Below are 11,190 nucleotides of genomic sequence, written 5' to 3' on the forward strand. Positions count from 1 at the left end.
TGCCTCTCTGACTCTCTGCCTCTCTGCCTCTCTGCCTCTCTGCCTCTCTGCCTCTCTGCCTCTGCCTCTGCCTCTGCCTCTGCCTCTGCAGCGCTGGGACTAAAGGCATGGACCACTGTGTTAGGCTGGAAATTTACTAAATTTAATCATTCCTCTTAGCAAAAATTTCCCCTTTCTAACCTGTCTTGAATCTTCAAATCATTTGAATGAGCCGCATTAGTTACTGATGTAGGGTGATTTGTTTGTTGGTTTTGTGAGGCTGCGTCTTCTTGATAACCCAGGCTGGGTTCAAATTTCTCAACCTTTTACCCTCCCCCTTCCATGGGCTGGAATCAAACGCATGTGTCATCATGCCTTGTGGTTGCCTTTTTTTTTTTTTTCTTGCACAACTTGAGGTTAAAAATATGAATAAGATATGCAATATTGGTATCCACTGGAAGAATAATATTTAGTAAAATATAATGTAAAACACATTCAAGCAACACAGACAATTTTAGTTTTCTATTACACTTAGGAGTAAGTAAAATGGTAAAATTAATCTCAATGTATTTTATACTCTAAATATTTAAATGCATACGCACATAACAAAATATTACTAATGACATGTGTTATCTTCTTAATCGAACCTGGTGCATTTTATGATCATTTTATATTTATAGAACATCTCAAACATCTTAACTTGGACTCCAAGCGTTCAGCCCTCTGGATCAGTGATTCTCAACCCGAGGGTCGAGACCCTCTTGTGGGTCACATATCAAATATCCTGCATACCAGATATTCCCATTCATAGCAGTAAAACAGTAGCAAAACTACTGTTATGGAGTAGCAATGAAATATACATATAAATATACATATATTTCAAAATTATAAAATGATCCTTAGCTCTTTTAAATAAGATTTATTTGTATTTTATGTGTTTGGGTTTTTTACCTGTGTGTATATGCCCCACATGAATGCAGTGCTTGTGGAAGCCAGAAGAGGTCAGTAGATATGCTAGATTTGGAGTTAAAGATGGTTGTGAGCTGCCTCATGGGTTCTGAGAATCAAACCCAGGTTTTTTTTTTTTTGTTGTTGTTTTTGTTTTTTTTTTACAAGAGTATCAAGTGTTCCCAACTGCTGAGCCATCTCTCCAATCTCATTCCTTAGCATTCATATACAGATGTGAATAGTTTTGGGAACTCACATCATGGGCCACAAAGAGAAGAGTTTGGACCATTGAGCGACTGGAGTGTTCTGTAATATTGTTCCAGAATCCACCAGCTTCTGTTATTTTAAGAGATGGATTTAGCAAGTTGGCAACTATTCATTTATTTTCATACTAAACACTCCAACCGGTGTGATCCCCAGCCGATTACAGCTGACGTTCTCTAACACCGGCAGCAGCGCCTTGGTGAACCTTGGTCCTTTCAGTTTATATGGAAGCACATAAACTAACACTTTCCTGGGGGCTTATGGGGCATAGACTTGGGGTGGCAGGTTATGCTGAGCCACTACTGTGTGCCAACACCAGTGACTAGGTGACCTTTCATAAACCTGCTTTCCCAAATCTGAGACACATCGCACACTCTGAAGCGAAGGCCAAGCACAGAGTCTCCCTCTGCCCGAGTCTGAGGGAGGCACTGCTGGGCCCCAGCTAAGGGCCAGGCCCTGTGCTAGGCTCTTGGAATAGAGAAAGTGAGATAGTGCTTGTCGAGTAGGGCAACTTACAAAGTCTTCTTGTGTTTAGACCACTTGTTCACAGGTCCACCTTTCCAAGTGCTGGCTGGCGAGGCATTTCCTCTTCACCATCTTTACTTGCCTCCCCCGAGTCGCTAGCTATCAGATAGTCAGTAAACAGGAGCTGATTTTTTGGGGGGGGGTTACAAAACATCATCTAAAAGTTCTTAGAATCTGCCTTTCAATCACACATTTCTCTGGACACCTCCCCCTCAACAAACAGAAAATCTGCCTGTGATATAGCTTCATTTGCAAACTTGTGAATTCAGTTTAGAAAGAAACAGGATTTATTTATGCACAATCTAACTGCCTCCCGTGTGTGTGTGTGTGTGTGTGTGTGTGTGTGTGTGTGTGTGTGTGTGTGATACGTACAGGTAGGTGTGCATGGGTGTATGTGGGTGCGTGGACAGTATGTGTGAAGGCCAGAAGTGGGTGTCAGTCGTCTTCCTCTGTTGCTTGCCATCTTATTTATTGAGACAGAGCCACTGAACCTGGAGGTTATTGATCTGGCCTGGCCAGTGAGCTCCAGGGATACCCAGCCTCCTCCTCCGCCTCACCCCCAACCCCGTGAGTTATACTCCTGCCTGGCTTGTTCTTGAGCCCTAGGGACCCAACTGAGGTCCTTCTGCTGGTGTGGCAGGCATTTTACTGACCAGAGCAACCTCCCCAGCCCTTCTAATTGCCTCTTTTGAGGATAATTGGTGCTGAGGAGGAGGAATGCACAGGAGAGGAAAAGAAAGTCGGGAAAGCTTAAGGAAGATAAAGGGTGGAGAACTTGACCAGAAAGCTACACTTCAGGAGCCCCTGGGACTGTTGGTGTAGGGAGACGGATATCACCAATACCCATGAAATTCATTCTGTACAAAGATGGCAGAGAGGCCTCTGAGGCCCAGAACTAGGGTTGGGGGGGAGGGTTGTCCCTGCCCAAGGACAATGGGGGTCGCCATAGGAAGTAGAACCTTGAAAAGTAGTTTGGGGTTCAGGTGGTACTCTAGTTCATCAAGACAAAAGGCACTGGACATTTAGAATAGAAACCTAGAAAAGAAAAATGTCTCTATAGAACAAATGCATTTTTGAAGGATAAAGGGCCAAGATTCTAGAAGTTTCTAGAGAGCAGGTGCTAAATATTATTAGATATAATTATGTTTACTGAGTACTTACCGTGTGCCAGAGCTAAGTGCATCATATTATTAACACTTAATCTCCATAATAACCTATGACATAGGTACTGTAATCACCTCCATTTTGCAGGCAGAGATGAAACAGAGAGAGTAGGTAACTGAGCCAAGGCTAGTCAGCCGGCAACTAGAAGATGTGAGATTTGAACTTAGATAGTCTGTTTCTACAACACGTTTCTTTTAAGCTCAAAGCCGCTTTGATGTCTTTCTGAAGTTAGTTGCCCGTCGTTTTCTTAGTAGACATAAGCACGTTCATGAGCCCTTTCCAAGGCCCTTTCTCAGTGTAGATATAATTTCCTAGTGGCTCCTTAAACTTCTCAAGTAAAAGTTCTATAGCAAGAGGCTCTTTATCAAAAAAAAAAAAATAAATAAATTAAAAAATAAAAAATAAACCCTTCGAATGGGGAAAAGGATACTATACTTTATTTTTTGTTTTTAAACCTTAATTCAAAGTTGAATCAAACCTCTGATTTGAAAGAAAAAAAAAGTTGTGACTGGGCATAAACTTCAAAGATAAAACTTTCAAATTACTATGGATTTTAAAATTCATTTAAAAAGAAATAGAAAATAATATCTTAGCCGGGCGTGGTGGCGCACGCCTTTAATCCCAGCACTCGGGAGGCAGAGGCAGGCGGATTTCTGAGCAGTGCTAGCTCTGCTGTCCCGCTGCTGAGATAATTCAGGGGTGTGTTCTACAATGCCTTCCAGCTCTCTCTCTCTCTCTCTCTCTCTCTCTCTCTCTCTCTCTCTCTCTCTCCAGCCACCCATGGCGGTGGCCATCTTGGACAGCCAGCTTTCCTTGGCTCTCTTCTCTACCCCCATTTCTCTACTCTGCTGTCACTTTCTGTCACTTTCCAAGTTGACAAGAATCCTGTATCACCGTCTGCATTTGGGGGAGCTCACTGCAGGAGAGGAGACAGTAATCTGTAAAGTTACAGTTATTTAAAAAAAGGGGGGGCGGGGTATAAGCAAAGCCCTCTACAAATACAAGCGCTTCCAATGACCGGACAGGTACCCAACCGACCCCACAGTATGATTGCTAATTAGCCCGATATTAGATCACTGCCCTTAAAACTTAGTTGTTCTAAATATGTGAATTGCCTTCAATGGCTTTTAATCTTTATTATTTTGAATAGTTCCATGATACATTAAAATGGAAGTCTCTAGTCCCTGCTCCCCTCCAAACAGATAACGCACCCTCTGGCAAGGTGCCAGCCTCCATGTGTCATTTGGCTGGAAGATGGGGGCTTCTAAAGTCTTTGAGGTCTCTGGTGTGCTTGGCTCATTGGTCCTGGCCTGTCTTAGCAACTCTGTTTGTTATTTATTTTATTTTATTTTTTTGTTTTTTCGAGACAGGGTTTCTCTGTGTAGCCCTGGCTGTCCTGGAACTCACTTTGTAGACCAGGCTGGCCTCGAACTCAGAAATCTGCCTGCCTCTGCCTCCCCAGTGCTGGGATTAAAGGCATGCGCCACCACGCCCGGCTGTTATTTATTTTAAATACAGTGTTGATCTTGTATTTTTGTCATGTTTATAAAGTGACATGTTCCAGGATCCCCATGATGCTGTAATAAGACAGATTCCTTTGAAAGTGTTGCCACAAACTCAACATTGCAAAAATAAAAAGACAGAGTACGGTGGGATTTTCTCTATTTAAAAAAAAAAAAAAAATGGTTCTTTAGCCAGGTGTGATGATGCACGCCTTTAATCCCAGCACTTGGGAGGCAGAGGCAGGTGGATTTCTGAGTTCGAGGCCAGCCTGGTCTACAAAGTGAGTTCCAGAACAGCCAAGGCTACACAGAGAAACCCTGTCTCGAAAAACAAAACAAAACAAAACAAAACCAAACAGACAAAAAAAATGGTTCTTTATGATACCTTTGTGGTGAAATTATTATAATTTTGCTTTCTTGTATTTAATAGTAAATGACCTATGCTATCGTCTGGATCTTCAGAGTCTTATACGTTAAAAGCTTGGTTCCCCAGCCTGTTTGAAGTGCTGCTGAGAGAGGGCGGGCCCTTTAAGAGATGGGTCCACCAGAAGGAAGTTAGGTCATTGTAGGGGATATTGGGATCCTTGCGCTCTCTCTGCATTTACTTCCGGTCACTCTCAGGTGAAAAGGTCTCCCCTAGCACATGCTCCTCATGCCATGAGGTACCACAGTTGTTGTTTTTGCTAAAGGCCCAGAACAACAGGGTGGTAGCCATGAGTAGAAACCTCTGAAAGTGCAAGTCGGAACAGGTCCTATCCAGTGTTAATTAACCTGAATCTGTCAAGTGTTTTGTCACAGCAGTGGAGAGGCAACTGATACAAAGTCTTACCGGGTACCAGCGGTGAAGATGTTGAAGAAAAAGAGAACATCGGTGACAGAGAAAGGGCAACAGGATTTAGCAAGGAAAGCATCAAGCAAGACCGGGTCTCAGCCGCTGGGGCCACCAGGGCGGTGATGCATGAAGCCTTCAGGTCTCCGTGTTCTCGCTACATCTTTCAAAGTGTGGGCACTGAGCTAGACATGCGCTCATTTCACGCTGTCATTTTAGGGAAGTCTGTCGATGTGGACCAAGGCCCACATTTTAACTACAAACCAATTTGCTTGTCTTGTCTGAATCTTTTAGGGGCTGGAAGATGCCTGGTCTCCCTGTTCCCCCTGCTAGCTTAACTCTGAGTGAAACCTAGAAAAGAAAAGAAGCCTTTCATTTGGGAACCAAAAGGGGCGACAAGGTGTTCGCAAGTTTTCATTATCAGAGAAATTCCTAATCTGATTTGACTTTGGGACAGTCTCATGTAACCCAGGCTGGCCTCAAACTTGGAACATAGCCCAAAGCCAACCTTGAATGTCTAATCCTCCTGGCTTGACAGGAGTGACCCAGTACATTTTTTTTTTCCCTTACAATTACATTTAACTAGTGTGTATATGTGTGTGCCTCTGTGACACAGTGCATGTGTGGAGCTGAGAAGACAGCGTGTAGGGCTCAGGTTGCGCCTACTAAGTGCGTTCCAAGGCCTGAGCTGAAGGGCTTAGGCTAGCTGACTAGCTCCGCTGGGCTGTATAGCTAGTCCCACACCCAGCTTTTTAAAAACCAATTATTTATTTTGTTTGTGTGTATGTATGTGTGGTCTATGTGTGTGGGACTTAGGTGTGTATGTGTGCGTGTTTGTGTGTGTGTGTGTGTATGCACACGCATGTTAATGTGTACCACTGCACTCAGGAGCCCATGGAAGCCAGAGATGGTGTAGGATACACTGGAATGTAGATACAGATTGTTGTGAGCAGCCGTGTGGATGCTGGGAACCAGACTTGGGTCTTCTGCAAGAGCACTAAGTGCCTTACCAGCTGAGCCATCTCTCCAGCCCCATTTCAGGTAGTATTTTTTTTGTTTTAAACTATCATTTTCTTCTAAAGTAACTTTTATCCGCGGTAAACTATCAATCATGAGGTCCTTGGGCTCCTTCTGCATGATGACAGAAGAGCCCCAGGACATCTGCAAGTTTGACTACCCAGCTTCTTTGCAGCCCCTTGAACAGATGAGAGCTCTTTGGTGTGGTTTTAGGCATAGCCCCAGTCACCCTGGCAGGACGGAGGGGCTGCCTTCAAATGGTCTGCTAGTCCAATCTGGAGCAGATAGACTCCTGCAGCTGAGCACCTGCTTAGAGCGAGCGTTTCAGCTCCCCTTCAGGCCTCTTGTCTCTTCCTTGGATGCTGTCTCCATTTGACTTGAAGAGGCTCAGTCTTTGGTCTTAACTTTTCATGACTCTCTAAAGAGGAGGAGGAAGAGGAGGGGGAAGAGGAGGATGAGGATGGGGATATTTGCGTTGGGATGTAGCTGTCAAGGCTGTTCTTTGTGAGAGAATGGGGCAACCCACTGGGTGAGAGCCCAGCACGACCCTTCCCTGGGAGTATCTGTTGGATTTGCTACCTGCATTTCCCGCAGAAGCCTGGGCTACTCCATATGGCAGCTCTGATATCCCAAAGAAGATTTTAACCCTTTCAATGATTGCTGCCATTTTTAATGTTCTCTTCATTTTTTGTCTTGCTTCTATAAGTTGTCAAAAATAGATTGCTTCAAAGAGAGAACTACTCAAACATTGAGAGAACAAGACACACATATAGTAATTATTCACGGAAAAACTAAGGGGCACCCTCTCCTGACAATGAGGAAGTGTTTATTGAGCAGATGCTGTGGGGTGGCTGTTTTGCATAGCATTTCTTTTAATTCCCCACAACTTCTCTCTGAGATAGACCTAGATCTTCCTGTTTTATAGTCTTGAAAATGGAGCCTTAGAGAGATTAAAAACAAACAAACAAAAAACCAACAACACCACCAATAACAAAAAACAGGCTCTTAACTCTAATTTCAGCATTCTCCCCAATGCCCATCCTTTTGGGAAGGATAAATGTAGCCTTTGCATGGCGATCAGGTGTATCTTAGTCAACAAATACTTATCAAGTGCCTGCACAGTACCACACAGCTTTTGAGCAGTCACGGTGTAGTAATCTCTCAGGCCTTACCAGGCCTATTTTGAGCAGCAACATAAAATTTGCCAGCAATTCGCTGGGTTAGTCATTCAGTCAGTGCCCAAAGCAGCAGATTGTCTTTGAATGATACTGACTAACCCTGTCCATCTCCTCTCCCCTTAGCATCATGCCCTCACATGGAGGGTCAACAGAGGTTTGTACTCAATGCACTGACTTTCTCCAATCCACAAGGGCAGACGTTACAACCCTGGCTGTCTGATGCGATACTTGCATTCGTATAGTTTCCTTTCTTTGCAAACTGAATAATTCACATTCATCTTTTTAGTAGATCAGTTTCAGAAGTTTAACCCTTCCTTCCTGACATGTTTAAGGAAGAACGGAATCAAGCAAAGATGCCAAGAAACTCTTTGCTTTCTAAAGCCCTTGATACCCAGTTTTAGGCTAACTAACACGAACAGCTCCAACTGCAAAGGATGTAATCCTGGAGGTTGTGCACTCCTGAAAATAGAGGGAATCTTACTTATTCTTCATGTTCAGTGCTACACTCTGCTGTTAGCATCCAGGAGGACTCATGCAAGTCTACTGGAGAGGGAAGAATGGAAGCACTCAAAACTCAATGGTAAAGGAACAAAGTGAACTCACAACAGTGTTTCTCCTCCTGGGTGACCTGTCACATGGTTGAAGGCCATGGGTGAAAGAAGCCCCCCCCTTTACCAATTCATTTCTTCTTATTAATTAAAATGTAACTTAAGTCAAAATGGGAGCATAGCCCCCCGGCATTGGGCTCCAAGTAGAGTCAGGCTCCAGTATGTACGGTGGAGTGAAGAGATTTTACATTATGGCTCTGGGCATTGGTTTTTAACCCCTCCCTTATATGCATGTCACTGAGTTAGAAATAATATCATAAAATAGTCGCTTTAACCAAATGACTTGAAGGACCAACCAGTCCAACTCAAGTCTGGTTTTCCTTGAAACAGTGTTCAACCAACTTTACTGTACTTGAAAACCTGTCCTAAGTACCCATGTCCCACTGTCTTCTTCTGCCAACCACGAGCAGATTACTCAACTGGTCTGTATGCTGACTTCCTTGTGTATCAAATATACAACTGAAAGGCTCTGCCTATAGAGTTAATGGGAGGAGTGAATGCTTGAGATACACAATGATTGAATGAGGCATGGAAGACACTGCAAGGTCTGAGCCACTACACTCCTCAACGAAGTGGTATCCACAGGCTCTTGTGACATCACTTTAGAAACAGAAGATTGATATTTCTTCTTACCCTTTAGCTATCAGTATTACAGTCTGCATTGTCTACAAAGGCATCCGTTTGCCCTAGCCTATTTACAGAGTATCTGCTATTATCCCCGGAGAGGCGGGACCAGAGGCTCTTCATCCAGGAGAGTTAAGATAACAATATGGCCTTCAGTAGGTCATGGCAATGACAGCCCTGTACAAACCAAGCCCCGTCATTTGAGAAGCAGAGTCTGTGGCAGAGGGTCTCACCTTCCCAATGCTGCTGCCCCTTAACACAGGTCCTCAGGTTGTGGGGACCCCCAACCAGAAAATTATTTTCCATGCTACTTCAAAGCTGCGAATTTGCTACTGTTAGGAACTGTAATGTAGATAGCTGTGTTTTCTAATGGTCTTAGGTGACACTGTCAAAGGGTCCTTTGACCCCAAAGGGATTGAGACTCACAGATTGAGAATCACTAATCTATAGGCATCAATTCACTGTATGTGGTGGGTAATAGGATCTCATTTATTTTCTGGAGGAGAGTCTATCTACCCTGTGGACTGGATTGAGATGTGAGCCCTCTCAGGATCTCTTCTGCTGATACAGGCACTGAGTTTGCGTTCTCAGTCGCCTTCCCTTGTCCATAGTTGAAGCCCATGAGTGCTCTGTGGTTGGGGGCTTATGGACGAGCCAGCCATCAGGAACCCTTGGAACCTGCTCATGTTGGTCCCTAAATCCATTTCTGCTTGCTAGCAAACAAGTTTCTTCGGTCAGCTTTCCATTGGCTGTTTAAAAAAAAAAAAAAAAAGTCCTAATTAGCTTTTAAAGAGGAAAGGTTTGCTGTGGGGACACATTGCTTACACACTTGGGGAAGTGTGCCTGATGGCAGACAGTGGTAGGGGAAGAAAGCCTGGCAGAGGAAACTGCAGGCCTCCTGACCAGGAAGCAAAAGAGGAGGGAGGGACCAGGATGTGTGGGCCTTTGGGGGAACATTCAGCATCCAAGCTCTGGCCAACTACCTTCCCGGAGTTGCCTTCTCACAACCTCATGCGGTGTTGAGAAGTGATTTAAAACCAGGTTTGCTGCCCACATAAACAGAATACTGCTTATTTATTTTTTTAAATCATTTTTTCTTCTTTATTGTTAACTTATGGGAAAGCCCTTCTTTGTTTGTTTGTTTTGCTTTGCTTTTTGTTTTGCTTTTTTTTTTTTTTAAGAACCATTTCTTAAGATGTATATGGGATAGCTTACACGTTTGGAAAAATAACAAGTTTCCCATGCCAGGATGGCTTCCTCGCTACCTGTGAAGACTTGATAGAATTTTAACTAAATGTTGCTAGTCTCAGAGTTCCTTAAAAGCCAGTGTGATGGTACTGAGTGTCCCTCGGGACAGAAAAAACTGACATAGATACCCTAATGCCTGAGGAAGGACAGGTTCTTTTGTTTGTTTCTTTGTTTGTTTGTTTTTGTATTAAAATTTTACTCTGTGGGGGGACTGAAACTGACTTTACATTTAATCAATTAGAGAAGAAGTTACATATAGACGCTTACAAGTAAAAATACGCATCTATGTATGGGCTCCATAGGCTCCACAATACAACTGTCTATAACTGTATGTATATGCCTACATCACTATAAATTATGCTTGTCTCGGTACGTATACTTTGTATACACACATGGAAAATATTCCAAAGAGTCTGTTACTAAGGAATGCACTCAGTTCAAGTTTGAGCAATTGAACTGGAATAATCATAGATAGAATAATTATCTTAAAGGTCTCAAGAGTTTAAAACAACAATACTACGAAGAGAAACCTGGCCGGAGAACAGATTTGAGGAAGAAGGAATGATCCACAACCACTACAGAGAGCCTTTTGTTCACCAGGGTTGACTCAGACAGTTCCAGAAAGGGGCACCTTGCTGATTATGGCCGTCCCAGCAGGACGCAGCCAGGGCATCTCCATAAGGTTCTCATGGAGAACCAAAATGAAGGACTTTGCTTGTAGAGTCAACTGTAAGAAGGATACCTATAAAATGAAATAGGTTAGAAAGAACACACACACACACACACACACACACACACACATACACACACACACACACACACACACACCCATATATGCATCAAACAATCATGAAAAAAGAAAGTTGGAAGACTCACACTTTTGTTTTGTTTTGTTTTTTTGAGACAGGGTTTCTCTGTGTAGCCCTGGCTGTCCTGGAACTCACTCTGTAGACCAGGCTGGCCTCAAACTCAGAAATCCGCCTGCCTCTGTCTCCTGAGTGCTGGGATTAAAGGCGTGCACCACCGGGGCTGGTGAGATGGCTCAGTGGATAAGAGCACCCGACTGCTCTTCCAAAGGTCTGGAGTTCAAATCCCAGCAACCACATGGTAGCTCATAACCATCCGTAACAAGATCTGACGCCCTCTTCTGGAGTGTCTGAAGACAGCTACAGTGTATTTACATATAAAAAATAAATAAATAAATCTTAAAAAAAAAAAAAAAAAAAGGTGTGCACCACCACACCCGGCTGACTCACACTTCTTGATATCAAGTCCAACTCTCCTGAGTGACAGTAATCAAGACA

This window comes from Mus pahari, chromosome 11 (genome assembly GCF_900095145.1).
Source record: "Mus pahari chromosome 11, PAHARI_EIJ_v1.1, whole genome shotgun sequence".
Classification (NCBI taxonomy): domain Eukaryota; kingdom Metazoa; phylum Chordata; class Mammalia; order Rodentia; family Muridae; genus Mus; species Mus pahari.